Source organism: Orbicella faveolata, unplaced genomic scaffold (genome assembly GCF_042242905.1).
Source record: "Orbicella faveolata isolate gen_17 unplaced genomic scaffold, um_ofav_v1 contig_48, whole genome shotgun sequence".
Classification (NCBI taxonomy): domain Eukaryota; kingdom Metazoa; phylum Cnidaria; class Anthozoa; order Scleractinia; family Merulinidae; genus Orbicella; species Orbicella faveolata.
The window spans coordinates 10274143-10293975 of record NW_028301578.1 but is presented as its reverse complement, the minus strand read 5'-3'; the positions used below and the strand labels follow the sequence as shown (position 1 = coordinate 10293975).

Here is a 19833-nt window from a genome sequence, read left to right as displayed (position 1 = left end):
TTCTTTGATCGCCTAAGATCGATTCCTTAACGTGTGTTTCGAATTTACTGAGACCCACAGTCAACGTGTCAAAACATAAATGCCGCGTACTTACTAACCTAAGTCCATCTCTCTCCACTTATATGATAACGTTTGTTCCGTTCCTTTTTCTTCTCTCTCCCTGTTCTTAGCCACGTTATGCAGTCCACCTTGTTTACTGGTGACAAACACATCGGACATTGTTGCCATTAACTACACAACTGCATAGATGTCCATTTTAGCTTGGGTTACATATTTTGGAGTGATGTAACAGAACAAAACATCAAACGCTTCCACATTGACGTAGCAAGCACGACGACAATTATCACTGGCATTGGAGTTTGTGATGGACTGGCGGTAGATTAGAGGACATCACAGCTGTACTGGACTGATACGACAAATGACAAAATATCGATATCAGATCTTAATGGCAATAACCAACGCAGCCTCGTTTCCTCGGAACTGGAGGAACCCAGAGCAATAGCTCTGGACCTCGATAATGGGTATGCATTATTGTTATTAATGTATCTTTTTAGAATTTATTTCTGGTTACAGAAGCTAAGATTTTTCTCGAACTAACAAACTTATGTCACTCCGCTCAATCACTTAAGAATCGGTAACTCGAATATCCTAAATTTATACAAGGGCGTGATTTCCTTTACCTTAGATGTAATAGGGTTATAAAAGATATGGTTATTTACTGATTTTAGGGGAAAAAAACACAACACGTTGCTTTACCTGGATTATCTATGTTTTACAATTCTTTCCTTCGTTAAGCAATAACGAATTGCATATGTAGGATCATGATTATTGGTTCAACTTCTCTGGACATATTGATACGGAGTGAAATTTGTGTTCCTTCGCTGTTCTCGTATCATTCAGGACAATTGGAGATGTGAGTTATATTTAGGGAATCTTTTGCTGACATGCAATTAATTGATTGATTGATTGATTGATTGATTGATTGATTGATTGATTGATTGATTCTTTCATTGAGGTTAATGATCTGGACTGACTGGGGAGTTAACCCTAAGATTGAAAGAGCTTCACTAACTGGAAATCAAAGGCTCGCCATTGTAACAACAGATCTTTCCTGGCCTAATGGTATTGACCTCGACAAAGGAAACAAACGAATATTTTGGGTGGATGCGGGAACTGACAAGGTCGAATCGGTCGATTACAATGGCAACGACAGAAAATTACTTTTTCAACAGAGTGGCTTACATCCGTTTGCAGTTGCATTAATTCCCCCTTTCTTATTTTTCACGGATTGGAATACGTATGACGAGTTTCACCAACTGGACGCCTCGACTGGGGAAGTGCTTCGAAGTTATAGCATCAATGGTGGGCAGCCTATGGGCATCGTACCGTACGACAGCTCACGACAACCAGCTGGTATTTAAAAGGAAATTTCATGTCATGAAAAGAGCTCGTCTATTTTGCAGTGATTGATAAACTGTCTGTCTGCCTGCCTGACCACCTGACTGACTGACTGACAGACTGACGGACTGACTGACTAATTCAGGGATTCGTTGATTGGATCGATTATATTGAAGTGATCGATAAACGGCCTGCCTGCCAGACTGACTGCCAGACTGACTGCCAGACTGACTGACTGACTGACTGACTGACTGACGGACTGACTAATTCACTGATTTGTTGATTGGGTCGATTATTTTGAAGTGATTGATAAACTGCCTGCCTGCCTGCCTGCCTGCCTGTCTGCCTGAATGACTGACTGACTGACTGATTGACTATTTCACTGATTCGTTGATTGGGTCGATTGATTGATTTTTTGAATGACTGTTTGATTGATTGATTGATTGATTGATTGATTAATTGATTAAATGATCGATCGATCGATGAATATCAAGTTTTCTATCTATCTATCTATCTATCTATCTATGAATGGATGGATGGATGGATTGTTTGTTTGTTTGGTTGGCTGGTTGGTTGTATATATTGATTGATTGACTGATCGATTAACTGATTGATTGATTAATTGACTGACTGATTGATTGATTGATTGATTGATCATGATTGATTGATTGATTGATTGATCATGATTGATTGATTGAAGGTGTATGCAAAAGCGCCAGGGTAACTCGCTTACGAGAGCTTAAACCATATTGAATCGAAATTTTGCCTCATTAGCAGTATGATAATTTTAAGACATTTAAGGTCGTCTCTTTTAAGACTGATAGGGTACAGTGCATGTGCATTTTTTCTTTAAATTTTTGAATGCTTTATTCATGGGACGAGCCAATTTCGAGAAATCATCCGGTACTTCCCATTGAGGAGTTTCCTGCTCTTGCACTACTCAAGATTACAACCCCTTATTATCCAATTTTCGCTTTATTAACTGTCAAGTCGTCTCTGACGGGAGGTAAAAACAAAAGAAAATTCAAACTTCTAGCTATAAAAGTGGCCGCGGTCGCTTATAACAGGTGGTCGCTTACAAGCTCAGAAGTTCCAAATAGAATGATTTGACTTAAAAACTTTTGGTGTTTTGAAAAACTGGTCGCCGAGGAGAGGTTGTCGCTTACGAGAGGTGGTCGCAACCGTGTTGTCTTCAGCGAAAGGCTTTTTTTTTTCTTTTTTTTTTTTCACCTGTACAACGCAACTTCACTTATTGTCATCCTCATTATAATATAGAAAGATAAATACATACGTAAACTTTTTACATTGTTTCTAGATTCTATGTGTTCTAGTTCAGGAGTATATCATGTGTGTTCTTGTAGATGTACATTATAAGCGGGATCGAGTATCGTCTCTCTCTTGTTTTAGTTAAAAGCGCTGGCGCCGATGGTTCTGCTTTGGTGGTGCTGCTTTTGGTCTGCTTTGGTTCATCAGCAATTTCGTCAATTGCTATGCTTGTGTCTAGGTCTTAATTCACTTTCGTGCCTAATAATGTCATTTTATCATGTACACTGTTGTGCTCACTAAGTTTATTAGTGCTCATGCCATGAGGAAGCCGGTATTACTGCGCGCCATTATGCTCGTTTACGTACATTATGTGACAAACTTTCTTTTACATTGTGTTTCTTTGAAGCTTCAAGTCCTTGTGCTGTTAACAATGGTGGATGCAGCCATTTTTGTGTCGCAACAAAATCTGGTTATGAATGCATTTGTCCTACTGGTTTGGCAGTAAAGCAAGATAACAAGACCTGCGAAGACAGTAAGTCTACTGAAAAAAAGTGGAAGCATTGCGTCTGACGACGAAGAATACAGTTAGCGATTTTACTCCATGCTACCCAGTCTAACAAGAAGTACCTAAACATGTATATCGCATCGTGAGTGTTAATATTACAATTTTATTGAAGCATGCTTTAATTGTAAGCAACGTAGCCTTACGTATAGTCAGTTAGACTACTGCTAATAAGCACCAATGACCACAATATTCGTGCTATGGCTTTCAGCTGTTACATGTCCAGCTTTACCAGCACCGTCCAATGGCATCAGGCAAAGTTGCACAGGGACAGCAGTGGAGTATTACAATACAATCTGCCTCTTTGTCTGCCATTCTGGATATAATGCAGTCGGCTCCTCATCAAGAAAATGTCTTGAAAATGGAACCTGGAGTGGCCAAGAGTTCGTTTGCCAAGGTGAAAATATTTATAACCAGATTAAGCTTGCACTATTTTTTTTTTTGTCAAAAGATCTAAACGCTTGACATTACATCATTGCATCCCATTAATATCATGTTTTTATCATGTACTAGTATTAATAAAACAAATTCGTACGTTATAATCAAAGCTGTCACCTGTGCGCCTTTGAGCATCCCTGCAAGAGCCATTCTGCTGACTGTGTCCTGTGGCAATACGTACGGATCAAACTGTGTCTTCGGCTGCCAAAGTGGATATGGCAGCCCTTACGGGAATGTTACTAGGACGTGCTTACAGTCTGGACAATGGAGTGGAAACGCGATCAACTGTACAGGTACCAGGCAGTATTCGTTTTAATGCACCATACACCGTCGAAAATACTACTCAGTAACTTCCATCTGAACTGCAACACGATAGGGTTTTATCAACAACTTAGTGCAACTCAATATTCAAAGCTACTGATAACGAACCCCATCGAAGAACTCCTTGGAAGGTTTCATCCGAATAACCAAAAAACAAACAAACAAACAAACAAACAAACAAACAAACAAAAAAACGGAAACGGTATAATGCTAGCTATGTGAGAGTCAACTGAAAGAGCGGCCTTGCTAAAAAGATCCCGACAGGTTACCGTGACATATAACATATAGTGAGTTGGAAGTTATTTCAGGACTTCACTACATCAATTGAAGTACTGGTAGCTACATCAATTTAAGTACTTGCTGTGATACTAAACCGATTGTTTAATGTTGTGTTCTTTCATATTTCAGATATGCTTCCTCCAACATTTGGCATCAAGTGCCCAGCAAGTCCATTGCTGGTATATGCAGAACGTGACATGTTTTCAGCAGAAGTAAACTGGACAGAACCAGTTGCCACTGATAATTCAGGAATCATGCCTAGGGTGACGTCGAATTACCAACCGCCACAAAGACTCAGTCAGGGAACTCACGTGATCATATACACTGCAGAGGACCAATCAAAGAACAAAGCAACTTGTAGCTTCACTGTTAAAGTAACAGGTGCGGATTAAACATACACGAAGTTTCATATATTTACTCTTGGTAACATTTGTTTCAGCATATCTGTAATAGCAAATTGTTATATAGGATATAGCTTACAAAACGTGGCGTTGCATCTCACCATCTCCCCCACCCTCCATCTCTGCACCTAAAAACACTGTTTTTAATATTTGTGGCTGCCTCGTCTTTAGTTTGTTCGTGATGTTAATACATTATTTTAACAGTTTGCTCTTTTCCGACGGGCAATACAGTTCTATTTAAATGCTAACCATCAATTAAGTGGTCATCATTTTAATGTCAACAGTTATCAATTGCACATCGCTGATGGTAGACCAAGGAAGTCCACTGCGCATGAGCAGCTGCGGTAGTCATTTTGGGGTACAATGCAAGTTTTCTTGCATGATTGGTTATCGTTTGAATGGCTCATCAACAGTCACCTGTGTTGCCCCTGGCAACAGACCCCCTGGATCATGGGATAACCCGCTGCCTATATGTCAAGGTAAGTTATACAGATGACAGCTTTCATATAATCAAGCGATCCCTTTTATCTTTACGCTCGGAATCATGCTCAATCGAGCTAAAATGTATTGGCAGTCATCAAGCTGAAACAACAACCATGATGAAACAACAGGGTATCCTTGTAATATTTGTTTGTTTAATTTTAATTGACAAGTTTGGCTCAATGGTTGATGTGCTGGACTCAGGAACTTGCATTTTGTGTGGTCTAAGCAATGCATATTTAGCAACTGATCTTTTCGTTTATCTGTAGCTATAACATGTACTTCTCTGCCTTCTCCATCTAATGGAGTTAAGACCGGCTGTACTCACATCGGATCAGAAACTTATAATACTCATTGCAGTTTTACATGCAATGTTGGCTACACTCTGGTTGGTTCGCCGGCTAGGTGGTGCCTAGAAAATGGGACTTGGAGTGGAGACATGCCTTCTTGTCAAGGTAAGTAAAAATACAACCTTTACCATCAAAGGCTGTTAGTTATGCAGTTTTGAAAGCTGTAAAAACACCATGCACAATGACTCACATTGGTAGGAATATACCTGCTCCATTTCATGGTTAAACCTTTCTGTGGGCCTTTGCCGATTACGACTGATGGTTTCATAGTAGAGCAACAAGACAAATGAAAGGAAGATTAAACCAGAAACAGCTGCTTCTTTGCAGAATATTGGAAGTATGTCGGGAAAAACACAGGCTTGAAGAGTGTATTACATCAAGTTTAAAGTTCTTAATCTCAGGAACAGTCTTAACACAAACATTACCTTAGCATTAACGCGTCAGAAAATTTTTATATCTTTGTCCGTTTATTTAGTAATCAGTTGTGGCGCACTCACTCCTCCAGCGCTTGGTGTCATTTCTCCACCTTCCTGCCTAGTTGGCAGTAATTATAGCCAGACATGTCAATATACTTGTGAAAGACTCGGATACGTTCTCAAGGGATCTTCTGTAAGAGTGTGTGATACTAACGGACAGTGGACTGGGTCAAACGTAACACGTTGCAGAGGTAAAGTGACTTAGTTCAACCCAATGTAGACTGTTTGCTTATTTTATTTACTTCTACCTGAATTTCTTATTATCAGAATATTAATACGATGAACGTCTTGGCAATCATTTAGAGGAAGTACTGATCTACTTCTGCCTTGTTAGAACTTAACCATCATTTTCCCTTATAATCACTGGTGTACTGGTCATCAACTCTTAATGCGTAGTCTTCGGTATTCTCAATTCTATTTCTTTTGTTTTGTTTTGATTTTATTTCAAAATGTAGAAGCTTTAACAATTTGTTTATTCATGGTGTTTGTCTCCCAGCAAACTGCTTGCTTTAAAAGGCTGTCTTTTTCATCGTTTGTAGATACTGCTCCTCCTTCATTCAATGACACCTGTCCCAACAATATGGTGTTCTATGCTGCTGAATGTTCGTCCAGCGGTTTAATTACGTGGAATGAACCAGTGGCTACTGACAATTCTGGTCACGTGTCTATCAGCTACCCTACCATTCGTTCTCCTGCCAACCTTAGTATCGGTCTGTACAGTGTACTTTATTCTGCGATAGACAGCAGTGGAAACCAAGCTAACTGCACGTTTATAGTTCAGGTAGCAAGTAAGTCAATCCTCCTGTCATGAGGAAAATATCATGATAAATAGATATATACTAAAGAAAGAAATGTTTGCAAGACTTTAATCACTTCTGATTATATCATATCCATAGTTTTATTTTAAAGATGCGGCTTTTCTCTAAAGACAGAACTGAACTTTTCTGATTCACAGGAAAGTCTTGTACTATTCTTCAAGCACCAATACACGGGGCCATAACTTCTCTTTCGTGTGGCTTTTTATTTGGTTCCCTGGCTTCCTTCTCTTGTGATAAAGGATACCAAATGGCTGGGTCTCGACAGCGCTCGTGCAGAGCAGATGGAACATGGTCAGGCGACACAACCCTATGTAACAGTAAGTGACTGCTACCCACGTCTTTTTGATTTGCATACTTTGTGACGCAAAACGGAAATTTCGTGCAGCACTGTTATATCATTATAGGACAGCATCACACTGGAATTGATTGCTCGCGACATTCAGTAACTTGTTGCTTCCATGCATAATACCTAATTGTATATTTTTGGATCGCTTCGGCAAATCAGGCTCAATTAGTTTCCCGATAGCCTGAACCATGGCCTGACTAATCTCAACTGACATATCGCCGAAGCGTACCAAAAAGATACGATTATATATGAGAACCGTGTTGACGTATGCGAAGATACAAGAGTCGCTCGAACGATTACTGGATGTCGTTTTCCGTTATTTCCAGAATAACCAAGTGTAAGTGTTATCGGCTGAGGCTGATAATATTTGCAGTGACCTTGATAAGTCTGGATATCGCGAAAAATCGAACTTAGTAATTGTGTTAATACATATTGAACAAACCTAAGTTTCATTCACTGTTAGTGAAATCAATTTAGTTTGAAGGCTGAATGTCCACTTCATGCTAAAACGTTTCTGTTCAGCTGTTCGTGAAAATTATCCCCTTTATTTATTCTACCTATTACGACTTTTTCCGTGGATTTTTTGGTGTTTTCCGCTTCTGCATTATCCACTTTATTTCTGCATTTCGTAAAAGGGAATGTGATCGAAACGAAATCATCTTTGTAGCTGTGCGACCGCGCTTAACAAGTGACCAGTATCTAGAATTATCTTAAGCCAGCAGATTCTATGGAAACTGAGAGCCTACAGTGTAATAAGTATAGGTAATCGTATGAGTGCAAGTGCAATTAAAGACTTCCGCAACGACTGATATTTGAAAATTCTCTCAAACTTACACAAACCTTTAGGGGAGTGTACTGTGAAAGAATTTACAAATATCACGAGTTGTGTAAATCCTGAATTGCTCGAACCTTCATACGATTACTCATTTATTATATGACTGCGAAAATCACAAAAGTTCACGCGTTAATTTGCACTGTGGTGCAAATTAAAAATAAACGACAAATTGGCCCGCTCTCTCTCGAGGAATGCACTTAGCGTTTCTATGCTGTTACTTTCAACATATACAAGTAAAATATCCTTGACCGTGCTTTGCTCCTTTATCAAGCACTGAAAGGAAAGAAAGCGAAACACGGGCCGCTAGCTATCAAACTTAAACTCATTGAGCTTTATTAAGAAACAAAGCAACTTTTCCTTATTCCAACGTTATGTACAAGAGTCCCAGTTATCTTTCAAAATGGTTCATAGTTCGTGTTTGCTTTCTTCCATTTGTTAGGTGTCCGACAATTACAGCGCCAACACATGGAGTGATATTTCCTTATCCATGCACTTCGATCTCTGGTGTAAATTATGGAACAGATTGCTTCTTCATGTGCAATGTTTCCGTTGGTTACCGACTGGAAGGTGCACAAAACGTATCCTGCCTCGAAAGTGGGTTTTGGAGTGCAGATACTACCAAGATAATATGTAGCAGTATCTAATCTAGATGTATTTTTGTACGTGGTGTATTTACCTGATAAACCAGAGAAATTGAACTTAATCATTTTCGTTATTTAGCTATTTTGTGTTTCTCCGCGGTAGCAGGTGCACAAGACCATCTCTGACCAACCTGGTTGTTTTTTGTTTTTGTTTTTGTTTTATTTGTTTGTTTTTTTATTTGTTTGTTTTTGTTTTTCCTGTTGATTCTTCAGCTCCACTATTCTCTAGTCTTTCTCTTCCTCTCGACCTTTTCTACACAAAATTGCCTTCATTTTATCTCTTGACCATCCAATTTCTGATTTCCATGCAACCTAGTGTCCTCAAAGTCATTCGTTTTCCTTATCTTCCATGTTTTGCAGACAAAGCAGGACTAGCTCTGAAGCACACTAAGATAGATAGTCCCTCCAACCTCAACAAGATAGAGATCCACTTAGAGCATGCTCACGTTGCTGATCCATAATTTAACATTGATATCATCGGCCGTACTTATTGTGCTTGGTACATACTGTCCCTCACCAGATTTACCACACGAATCCTTAAATTTCATGCTGTATAGACACTTATCTTCTGCTTAAAACGTATTTTATTTCTAATCGTACAATGATATTTCTGCTGTTCTTTGGTATCCATTTAATTAGACTTCGTTATACTGTTATCTGAGTTGTCATTCAGTACAGCTAACCTTCGTGGTGACCTTTAATTCTCCTGCAAACCACCTCTTATGCTAAGTGTTCTTCTTCTTGGTCCTCTCCATGTACATCCACTGACGTAATCAATATACTCCTTATTTACTTTGCTCCTCGCAGCACATTACAAGTTCGGTGCTTAACGAACACAGTCCATTTCGTTTGCACATTGGGGAACTCTATAGCATTATCAGGCGTCTTATCAGTTATCTTATCGGCCGCAAAACCTTTCGTTAGCTTTAGTTCACCTAGCGTAATGAACTCACTGTCATTACTGACTATATTTGGAGCCTATTGCTTTTCTCCAGAGCGTATTTGACTCCCCTTGTATCAAGCTTCTACAGGAGTGGGTGATATCGGCTCCCAACAAAACCCCCAATCATACAGAACAAGTTCATCTAATAGATTTACACATAACTAATTCACTTCTGGAATCATCCTCTCCGCCAAGAGAGATTAGTTTCCAATAATCTTTCCAAACTACCACTTAACAGATGTTCAACCTCCCAGTATTCAATGCCCACACGATGTGGAGATTCCCACAGAAATTGGACAACCATTTGCAAGCGCGACGTGGCAGGTACCAAACCCCACCGACAACTCTAATGAGTCCGTAAGCCTCAGTGGTTTGCTTCCGCCCCAAAAGTTGGATGTTGGCAATAAGCACATCACATACATAGCGACGGATTCAGCTGGGCTCATTGGAAGCTGTACATTTTCTATTTATGTCAGAGGTAGGATATGTTTTATTTTAAAGTCATCGAATTCCAATTCTAAACGTGCTCATCTTTTGGAGCTGTTGCTTTACCCATTTCAGCTCTAATAGCAGGAATCCACAAGATTGGATTAGAGTTTCGATTTCCAACTTTCCGTTCAAGTTCTCAAAAAAAAAAAAAAAAAAAAAAAAAAAAGGCAGAGAAAGCTATGCAGCCCCCACTTTTATGTGTCTCTTGATGTCACCCATTTACAAGGCGTAAAGCGATTAAGAGCTGAATATGTTTTATTTATACGAGGTTCTTTTTACAGAATCCCAAGTGTTATACAGAAAAATCAAAAAATTTCCTCGCTACTCTTTACAGAAATTGTTCATAATGTCAACAATTCTTATGTTCTCAACTCGCTTAATAATTGTTCCCGTTTTCTTCTTTAAATTTTCTAGAAAATTAAAGATGAATCTTAGCATCTCAGCTGAATAACTTTGTAAATTGCATTATCTTATCAACGTCCTGATTTCAATTAAATAACAAAAATGCGGGTCATTGAGCTTGCTTCTAAATTGTAAGCACTTTAAGCGAATATAAGGGCTGTTTCTACCAGGCTAAGCTGTTGCTATTGTAACCATTTACGCGAAAAGATGTGCAAACCTTTTTTTTACCAATGAATCGGTATTCCGTTTGAGATTTCTTACTGTAGAATGAACTGATTAAGAGTGATAGTATTGGTGCATCAATTTATAAGTACTCAAAACAGCCGCAAACTGTTGTTAGGCCACCTAAATCGTCTATATAACAAAATTCTCGGTTTTAGTTGGCTCTCCACGCACCTGACTGTCATTCAGTTAGCGTGCGATCGCGAAGATGCTCAATAACAGGTGCGTATCCAGTTACGACCTTTTGTAACTATATACCTGTGATTGGACGCTCCGACATCCACGCAACAATTAGCTAGGCGCGCTTTAAAGACTTCCTCCTCTACTGTTTGTAGCACTTCTTCATCTCAAAATTTGTTGCTGGTACCATTAATTAGTAATTAGACCACAGGCCGTAAATTCATTAAGAGATGGTGCTCGTAATTTCAAATGGGCCTTGCCAACGCCATTAGACCAGACCAATTATGATTTCTGGCTGCCATATTAATAACCCATCTTCAAAACATCATTTAAAACATTTTATGGCCATTTTTAAAGCCCTGGACCATTTAATATTTTATCATGTAAAGTTTTCAATGTCTTGTTTTAATTGTTAGACTTGCTCTAATGCTTTGCTTTTTTAAAATTTTAATGTGTCTCATATTTTATTTATTTATAATTTTTTTTTTATATTATCGTTTTATATTTGAGAATCTTTCTATGTTATCGATTTTCAATAGTTCATCTTTTTATTCTGAAACTATTAATATGAGGGCCACTGGTTTCTCAGTTGCTAAGGTTATGTTGTACCCACAGTAATTATAAGTAACGTTGATTATCATCATCATCATCATCATCATCATCAACATCATTTATATCATTATTATGTTCACAAACAGATCTTGAACCGCCTAAGATTGCAAACTGTCCCGATGACATCCGCAAGACGTCTTCAACGAAGCTGACAAAGATATTTTTGCCAGGAGTCACTGTCACAGATAATGTTGGCGTCCACTTATTTACAACAAGCAGACAAAATGGAAGCGACTTCACATGGGGAGAGCACAACGTAACTTATACTGCATCAGATATAGCAGGAAATACTGCCAAGTGCCATTTCCAAGTCATTGTAACCGGTAGATACATATAAGTTATTGAACGTTATTTTGTTAAAGACAAAAAGACAAAAGACGAAAAGACAAAAAATAAATAAATAAATAACAAACCCTTGGGAAATACCTGGCAAAAAATGCAAGGCTTGCGCGGGCGCTTAATCAAAAATTAAATTTTAGTAAATCGAGTAACTAGTTTTCATTTATCTTTACCTTTGTAAAAGATTACACCTGTCCGGATTTACAACCACCTTTGAATGGAGCTAAGGCATGTGAGACGTGGCTAAAGGGCATGTTTTGCACCGTACACTGCAATGAAGGTTTCGGGTTCGTTGATCAACCAGAAGCACTGTATGTGTGTAGTCCTAAGGGAGCCTGGATAAATACAGGGAAAGGAACGCCCAGTCTTCCTGACTGCTCAAGTAAGAGAAGGTGCTATGTTCTAAACGTGTTATTCTAAACAAACCTAATATGATGTGCGGCATTTTCGTCCCATTTTTAGCACATTATCTTCGTTCAATTTTTACCAGTTTTAAGGTATAATTTCGTACCCTGCGTACTATAATGGTTTAATAAAAATATCATTATTTATATGTTTATTTTATGACAAGGTAGTCTTGAATCCGAGTGTTTCGATTTGTTATTTATTGGTCTGGATTCAGCCAAACGGACTGTTTCCATGGAAACGGTTATAATTTTTTTTGTTTTTTTGTTTTTGTTTGTTTGTTTTCGAAAGCCGGACAAATCAAAATTTGCCACTAGCCCAAGTGCCATATAATAAGCTACTTACCTAGCTTGCTCGAGCCGTTAAGTGAAATACTGGCCCTCGCTCGCTTTAGCACAGACCTCGGGCCAATATTTCCCAGAGAGGCTATTGCTCTCCGTTATTAAGAGGTAAATATCTTAATATTGCAGAGACTCACATGCCCAAAGAAGCCGTGGTAAATGGAGATGTACATTATTTAGTTGACAAGTGCGGCGGAGAGAGCGTGAACGAGGTCATCGCCGGCAACTTTATAGACCTTTTCAGCAACTCGCCGTTTGGTATGGCTGGAGGCTGCAATGGGAAGTGCACCATCGACAACGTGAGGGTTGAATGCGGAAACCAAACTGAGGCACGCCGGCGAAGAAAGGCAGCTGATGGCGAGCAAGCGTTTAAAATTTCCCTAACTGTGCATTTCTCTTTAAAAGTTCCGTTACCAAGCAACGCCCCCTTATTTGACCTCAACCAGACCAGTCAACAAATATCAAATAACCTGCTCGAGGCATTGAACGAAACAGACCTGACTGGATATCAGCGGAGTTATTATAGTATATGATTTATCAAAGCCGCCAGTGTTTCGGCTTACCAGTCTTGTTTGTAGTGAAGGACAAGTCCAAAGAGGGACAAGATGCGGTAAGAAGTTTCCTTTTGCTTTTGACGGTCTTCATTTTTGGCTTTAAATGTTCTATTACATCTAGGGAGAACTCTAACCTGTCTAACAAATAGTCTGTCTTTTAATACTGTCCAAGTTAAACTGTTCACTAACTAGTGTACATATATTTTTTTAAGAAAATAGGTCACCTGACTTTACAAAAATCAGAAAAATTAAATATTGTAGGTACCGTCTTGAAAGGCAAGATAAGAATATACGGTGCACTTACCTTGCTTGCAGTTTAATAGCTTATTAATAGCTAATTGATAGTTAATTAACAACTTAGCAAATTTCTTGCCTTCGTTTTACCCCCCCCCCCTCCCCCCACCACTTCCCGTCCCCTCCCCTCTACCCCCATGTTACAGAGGTGATTCATGACGCGGTTGAAAAACTTGTTTGTCGGGACAGTGATTGGCCAGGTCTGATAACTTTCGTTCCTGTTTTAATTCGACGCACACACATGCAAAAAACAAACAAACAAACAAACAAACAAAAAACAACTGTTCGTGTTCATCTTCACGTACAACAAGTAATATTGTATTTTTCAATTGAGGGTTGTGAAACCAAAACCAATGTAATCACTTTAGCTGAATAATAACGCAGAGGACACAGAAAATCTTAATTAATCAATCAAAACCTGAAGTTAATACACGTAGCTGTCGCGAAGCGCTGGAAGACGTTTGCGAACTAGTAATATTTGGTTTTGGTTTTACTTCTGATTGGATAAAATGGTCCCGCTAGTCCTTTTTGAACCGATCGCGTAGCATAGTAATGCAAAGCCAATTACTTTTCGGCAATCAAGTGAAAACCGCTATAAGTACTAAAACAAGAAATTATCAATATTTAAGATTGCTATGAGGTGGGGATAGTTAATGTCCTTCTTTTAGTCTTCTCAGGAGTTTAATTACTAATTTACATCTAAACATTCTTCTAAAATTTCGGGAAAACGATGAAAACGTCGCATTTCGTTGACGACCGACAGCTACTGCACTCTAATGGCTGATAGTATACGAGTGGCTCAGCCAATCAGATTGCAGCATTTGCATTAGTATACAAGTAGAATTAGAACACAGATGCTGACACTACTTTGTTTTGTTTATTCTACTCTTTGTATTAGTGAACTGTCCGCTTGGGTATTTCTTTAACACCACTGGTTGCCAGGCATGCGCAGTGGATGAATACCAAGATCAAGAGGCCCAGACGTCATGTTTATCCTGTCCATCCGGTACAACTACATTTGGACAAACGGCATCAAAGTGGCACGAAAATTGTCAAGGTTACTTGAAAATGAAGCTTTAACTTGTTTTATTCTGTTAAACAACACATCTCTTGGTTATAGGCAATTTCAAATACAAGGAAAACGTGATCGCATGATTTTAAGATATGAAACCAATAATTTTTTTTGAGATAACTACAGAAATTCTCGCGCGTTTATTGGCTAAGTTTTATTGTCAATAAGCGGACAGACACATGGATTTATAATTCATGCGATGCGTCAACAAACGAGAGTGGATAGTTCGACAACTTGTTATCGTAAAAAACAAATTGATGTCAGTTTTTAATGCGTCTGTCCTTTTATTGACAATGAATTTCGTCATAACTTTGTCAAAGTAGTCTGCGGATCCACTTGGCTATCGCCTCGTGGATCCAGAGCTACTTTGACAATGTTATGACGCAATTCAAGATCAATAACAGGACAGACGCATGAAAAAACGACGCGAGTTTGTTAAATTGCGTCATATTGCTGCACGACAATAAGAGGTTAGCACTAGCAGGCCTGTCAAGTCTTGAGTTGGGCGATGAAGTGTAAGTTTGCTCGCCGCGGAAGAATCCCATAATCTGTCGCCATTTAATTATTTTTGTTGACATTTTGACATTTCCTTTCAGAAATTCCCAGCCCTTCCAGCCTTGAAGAACAAGGTTTATCCAAGCCAATTCTATATTCAATCATTGCAATAGGAATCTGCGTATTTATTGGACTGATTGGTCTCACCATCTTTTGTGTGCAGAAACACTGTGTGTAAGTTCTTTCATTACTAAATAAAAATGTACTTCACGAAAGCGTTAAGTTAAAAAATATGTCTATCCATCTATCTATTTTGTGGACAATTTCCTTCGATCAGTTGGTGTTGGATCTAGATGGATCAGCTTCATTTTAAACAGAATGAGTTGAAAACGTTCCAGTGCCCCAAATCAATAAATTGTCTTAACCTGCTTAATTCCTATGTTTTTACGGTATATAACTTTGCATAAGAGTAGGAGTAATTTTCCAACTGCAGTGATGCTTATGATTCGGGTTTATGGGTCACCCACACAATAATAATGCAAATCTCAAAAAACAAACTAAATCTAGACATGAAATAGTGACACCACTCGTAGCCTCTTTAGAATCGATCCATTTAATAACTTAACCATCCTCATCTTTATCAATTTACATTTATACGCTATATGCACATTATAGTGATTAAATTAACTTATTTTTTTTTTCAGGATTTTAACAATTTTTTACACGAGCGCGTTGGATATGAGATGCTAGATAGCCAACCAGGCGCGGAGCATCGAGCTGGCTATATTCATCTCATATCCAACAAGCGCAAGTAGAATAATTGTTTAATTAAAAACGCCTCTAAAAAATAGCAAACTAGACTAGAATAACAATAACATTACCAAAAATCACTCGTGCGCTTGCCATATTGGTAGAGCATGGTATAATGGCTCATAACCCATGATGGCTAAGCCAATGAAACTCTCGAATTGCATTATCTAATGATCCAGTTTTTGATAACTTTAATTATTTTATTTCTATAGTGCTGGCAAAACAATGTCACGAAACGAAAGACGTACTTACCCGTACCCAGTGGATGACGATATGGGACGCAGCAATCCAACATATGCTGATACTGAAACTATTCAAACGAAGGATCCATTTTCTATAGAAATCTGTCAATTTCAGAAGCGCGGTCTTTGTTTTGACAGTGTGAATTACCTTTCGCAAGATGATGCACAAGATGCAGCTGGAAATGATTTCAGAAGACTTAATTTTAATCAGTCAGAGGTGTAGATTCCATAAAAGGGTGGTTTTCTGCACTTTGCCTCTAACATATTGAGTGATTTATATCAGAACTATCACATGCACCATTGTAGTAGGCGAAAACACGAATAGACCATTTTACAGTTGTCTGCTCAGTGAGCTGGCCTTTGTATGGCAGCGAGGCTAGAGTTGACCTTGTTTTGATACAGACCTCACTGCTTTTGTTGTGTAAAACAAGTTGTTCTGATGCTAACTAGGTGCATTTACATGACAAAAATAATTACTATGATTACTGTGGTTATTGAAATAATTACATGGTCTATTATATACATATCCGTGTCAATTTCAGCACAACGATCCTACCTCTTTTTCAAGAAAATACACAGGCTTTTGATATCAATTAATCTCAAGCAGTCTGTCACCAAACAGCCTACTCACCCACCTTGTTTGTGTGTGGCTGCCTGGCTGCTGGTCCCTGAGCCTACACAGCGTGGCGGCCCAGGCTGTCCTGCAAAGTAAATGACAAGTTCTACCGTAAAAAATGCTCCACTCTGTGGCCCGGTTTGGTACCAGCTGTTTGCCAGGGACCTAGGCTGTCTGCCCCAACCCTCCTTGTAGGGGACTATAGCTGGCTTTCCCCCAATTTTGACTCGTTTTCCATAAATCCAGACATATAGACAGGGAATATTTTAATTAGTCGTTTTAGCATGTAGGTTAATGGTAGAAAAATACTTGATCGCTTCTCTTTTGGTAATTTTTTATCGATTTCTAGACAATTAAGGCATGGCTCTTTCCTTATTGCACCCAAAAATTAGGGGGGTGGTCTATCTTCTCAGGCTTTAACCACATTAAGCTAAAACGTTTTCAGACTAATAGGCTTGCAAATCTTGTCATATTTAGCTGGATGATATATGCAAATTAGGTCACGTGACCTGTCGGGACTATCTTTCGCTCAAATTTCTTTTTAGAGAAATGGCACCACTTTTTACAGCATCTAGGAAGCTGGCATTATCTTTATAATGTTAGGAATAGTACGTACTTTACATCCGTGCCTGGACTTGTTGAGAGTTTTTTTTAAAACAAAAGCATAAATTAAGAATTTACTTTTATTGGGAGACCGGGCAATAGTACAAAAAGCCGTTTATTTTCAAAATTGATGAAAAATTTAACAACGTCCGGGAACAGATGTTTTGTTGCTAACCTTTTGAGCTATCTGGGTGCATTCAAGGTAAATGACTCCTGATGTAAACTGGTGCCATTTTCGCTCAAAGAATTTCTGGAAGTTTTTGGCCGCCAGAGGTAAAGTCTGCATACGAGCCAAGTGGCCCATCAGGCCGGAGCTTATCCCGGTTTCTGTAGCATGAAGCGACTAGGAGTATTTCTACTCCCCCCTGGATGGGACGCTAGTCCATCGCAGGGTTACCCCCGGCATTAAGTTCGCCGGTACCCATTTATACACCTGGGTGGAGAGAGGCACTGTGAGAGTAAAGTGTCTTGCCCAAGAACACAACACAATGTCCCCGGCCAGGGCTCGATCCCGGACCGCTCGATCCGGAGACGAGCGCACTAACCATGAGGCCACCGCGCCTAATTTGCATATATCATCCAGCTAAATATTGAGATATGCTTCTATTAACAAGGTGTCCATAAAATTTAACTAAATGGGATTAGGGTTAGGGTTAGGGTTTAGGTCTAGGGTGATGTTAACCATCTTATGTTAAGTTGGTTTCTGGAAACAGTTTGCAATAATAAAACTGAAACTGGGATTACAGTAGCTGTTTGAATGGGCTAGAATCTGCTATGTTCAACCTCCTTAAAGAAGAATATTATTCTTATTGATCAGTTGCTTCAACAACAACACAGCAATAACGACAACAACTTTATTAACTCATACACTTACTCATTCTCCTGACGTGAACGGTTCGGCTTAATCAAGGCGATCAATTCAACAAGAGCTAAAAATTCACCCCAACTCTTTAAGAATGATAGCTTTGTTAAACAAGAGGGACGATTGAGAGAGCCACTTGAAATTTAGCTTCGATTGATTGTTTGCTTTTTTGTTTGCTAGCTTGTGTTTTTTTAAGTCACCTCGATTGATAGACCAATTTCAAAAAACATTTCCTCTAAACTGACAAGGACTCTTAACATGGACACTCTTACATGTTACAAGTTACTAGGCGTTGTGCATCTAATGTTATCCCATAAGTCGTTTTTACTTTTAATACCAACAACTAAATTTATTACGAACTTTGCCAGTATGCAAAAAGTTTCAAAACCTATTTTGAAAGGTAGCTCTATTTATCAACTCCCACCCCCCAGCCCAGCTTTGTGTCCCAGGCTTCTCAGACTGGCATGAATCATCTTTACAAAGACGCCGAAAGGCAGAAAGTCAAGATATGACTCCCCATAGTAGACTCAAGCCGATAGAAGACTGTTAGGAATTGTAAAATACTACTGCAGCTCAAAATTAAAAAAAGAAATAAATAATAATAATAATAATAATAATACAAAAAAAAAGAAAGAAAGAAAAACAAAGGAAATATTTTGTATTATTATTATATAGCTTGGGTAAAGTTGAATCTAACGCGCGATTTTATCGGTGGATTTGTGGTCCAGTCGCATTACCGAAATGTAATCCTACCCGCTCTAGCTACTAACCAGAGTTTACTGAATTGTTATATCCTTTTCATTTACATATTTTCATATCTATTGGGATTCCACATGCATACCCCCAAATATTACATAACATATTAAAAATCATCATCATCATCATCATCATCATCAAAGAGAAAGTAACCCTCCTTTGGGTCAGTTCTCTTCTCTCACTTGGAACTGGAAATGGGTTCAGAAATTTTCAGGTGTACTGGATGTACTGGCGATATCCTAGTTGTGTTAATTCCTCCAGTCTTACCACTTTACACTAAATGCCAGCAGCTATATAACATGACGGTACCCAAGGGGCTTCTACTGTAAGTACCGCAGAGAAATGGTAGGAAATTTTCCTAACATTCCTTACGTACTCTCATTAGGGTTCTTCGTCTTGCGGCCATGGAAGGCGTCATAATCTGTTTCAGTGACATGCCGATGATATTAAATAAAAAAATAATAAACCAGAAAGGGCCGATGGAATATGAGACAAGCTTTAAAATGAAGTAGAGATATTAATAGTGCTTTAAATGTAAATAGTGCGTTTGAGTCATTCCCGATGCTTTCAAATGATGGCGGACTCCACCGACGCCAATAATCTGGAACAAAACAAGGTCATTATATATCGGATCACGTCTAAACGCACGTGGAAAAAGACTTGGGCAGGAAAAAAAAAGTGAGCGGACAAAACCGGGAAATGCCGATAAATCAAGTAATCCCGCAATGATGAACGAATTACACAACATGAACCTTCCTCTGCTTCTCCCCCTGAACCAAGTTCAGATCTACGACCTGAACTTAAAGGTACCAAAGTGCCTACGAATGGATGTTGAGCGCGGCGAGCAGACGTAAATGTCTTGTTTACCCAATGAAAGCCATCACAATAAACTCTGAGCTTGCATCGAGATGCTTGTCCGGGCGTAAAGGAGCGTTTGATTAATCAGTCTAAAACAGATCTTAAGGAATAAAAGCCCAGATGATCT

The 19833-nt window shown here is 38.9% G+C and overlaps 1 pseudogene across 1 annotated transcript; it reads left to right on the top strand.

Moving 5' to 3' along the window:
• Positions 1-231: 231 nt before the first annotated feature.
• LOC149096478 (uncharacterized) lies at positions 232-17970 on the top strand (annotated as a pseudogene). The gene is made up of 19 exons (XR_016204500.1): positions 232-521; positions 1016-1413; positions 3071-3196; positions 3438-3623; positions 3775-3957; positions 4394-4645; positions 4950-5144; positions 5415-5600; positions 5971-6162; positions 6511-6759; positions 6927-7110; positions 8410-8606; positions 9793-10032; positions 11546-11782; positions 11983-12180; positions 12674-13154; positions 14291-14449; positions 15061-15193; positions 15982-17970. The product of XR_016204500.1 is annotated as an uncharacterized LOC149096478 (transcript).
• The last annotated feature ends 1863 nt before the right edge of the window (positions 17971-19833 follow it).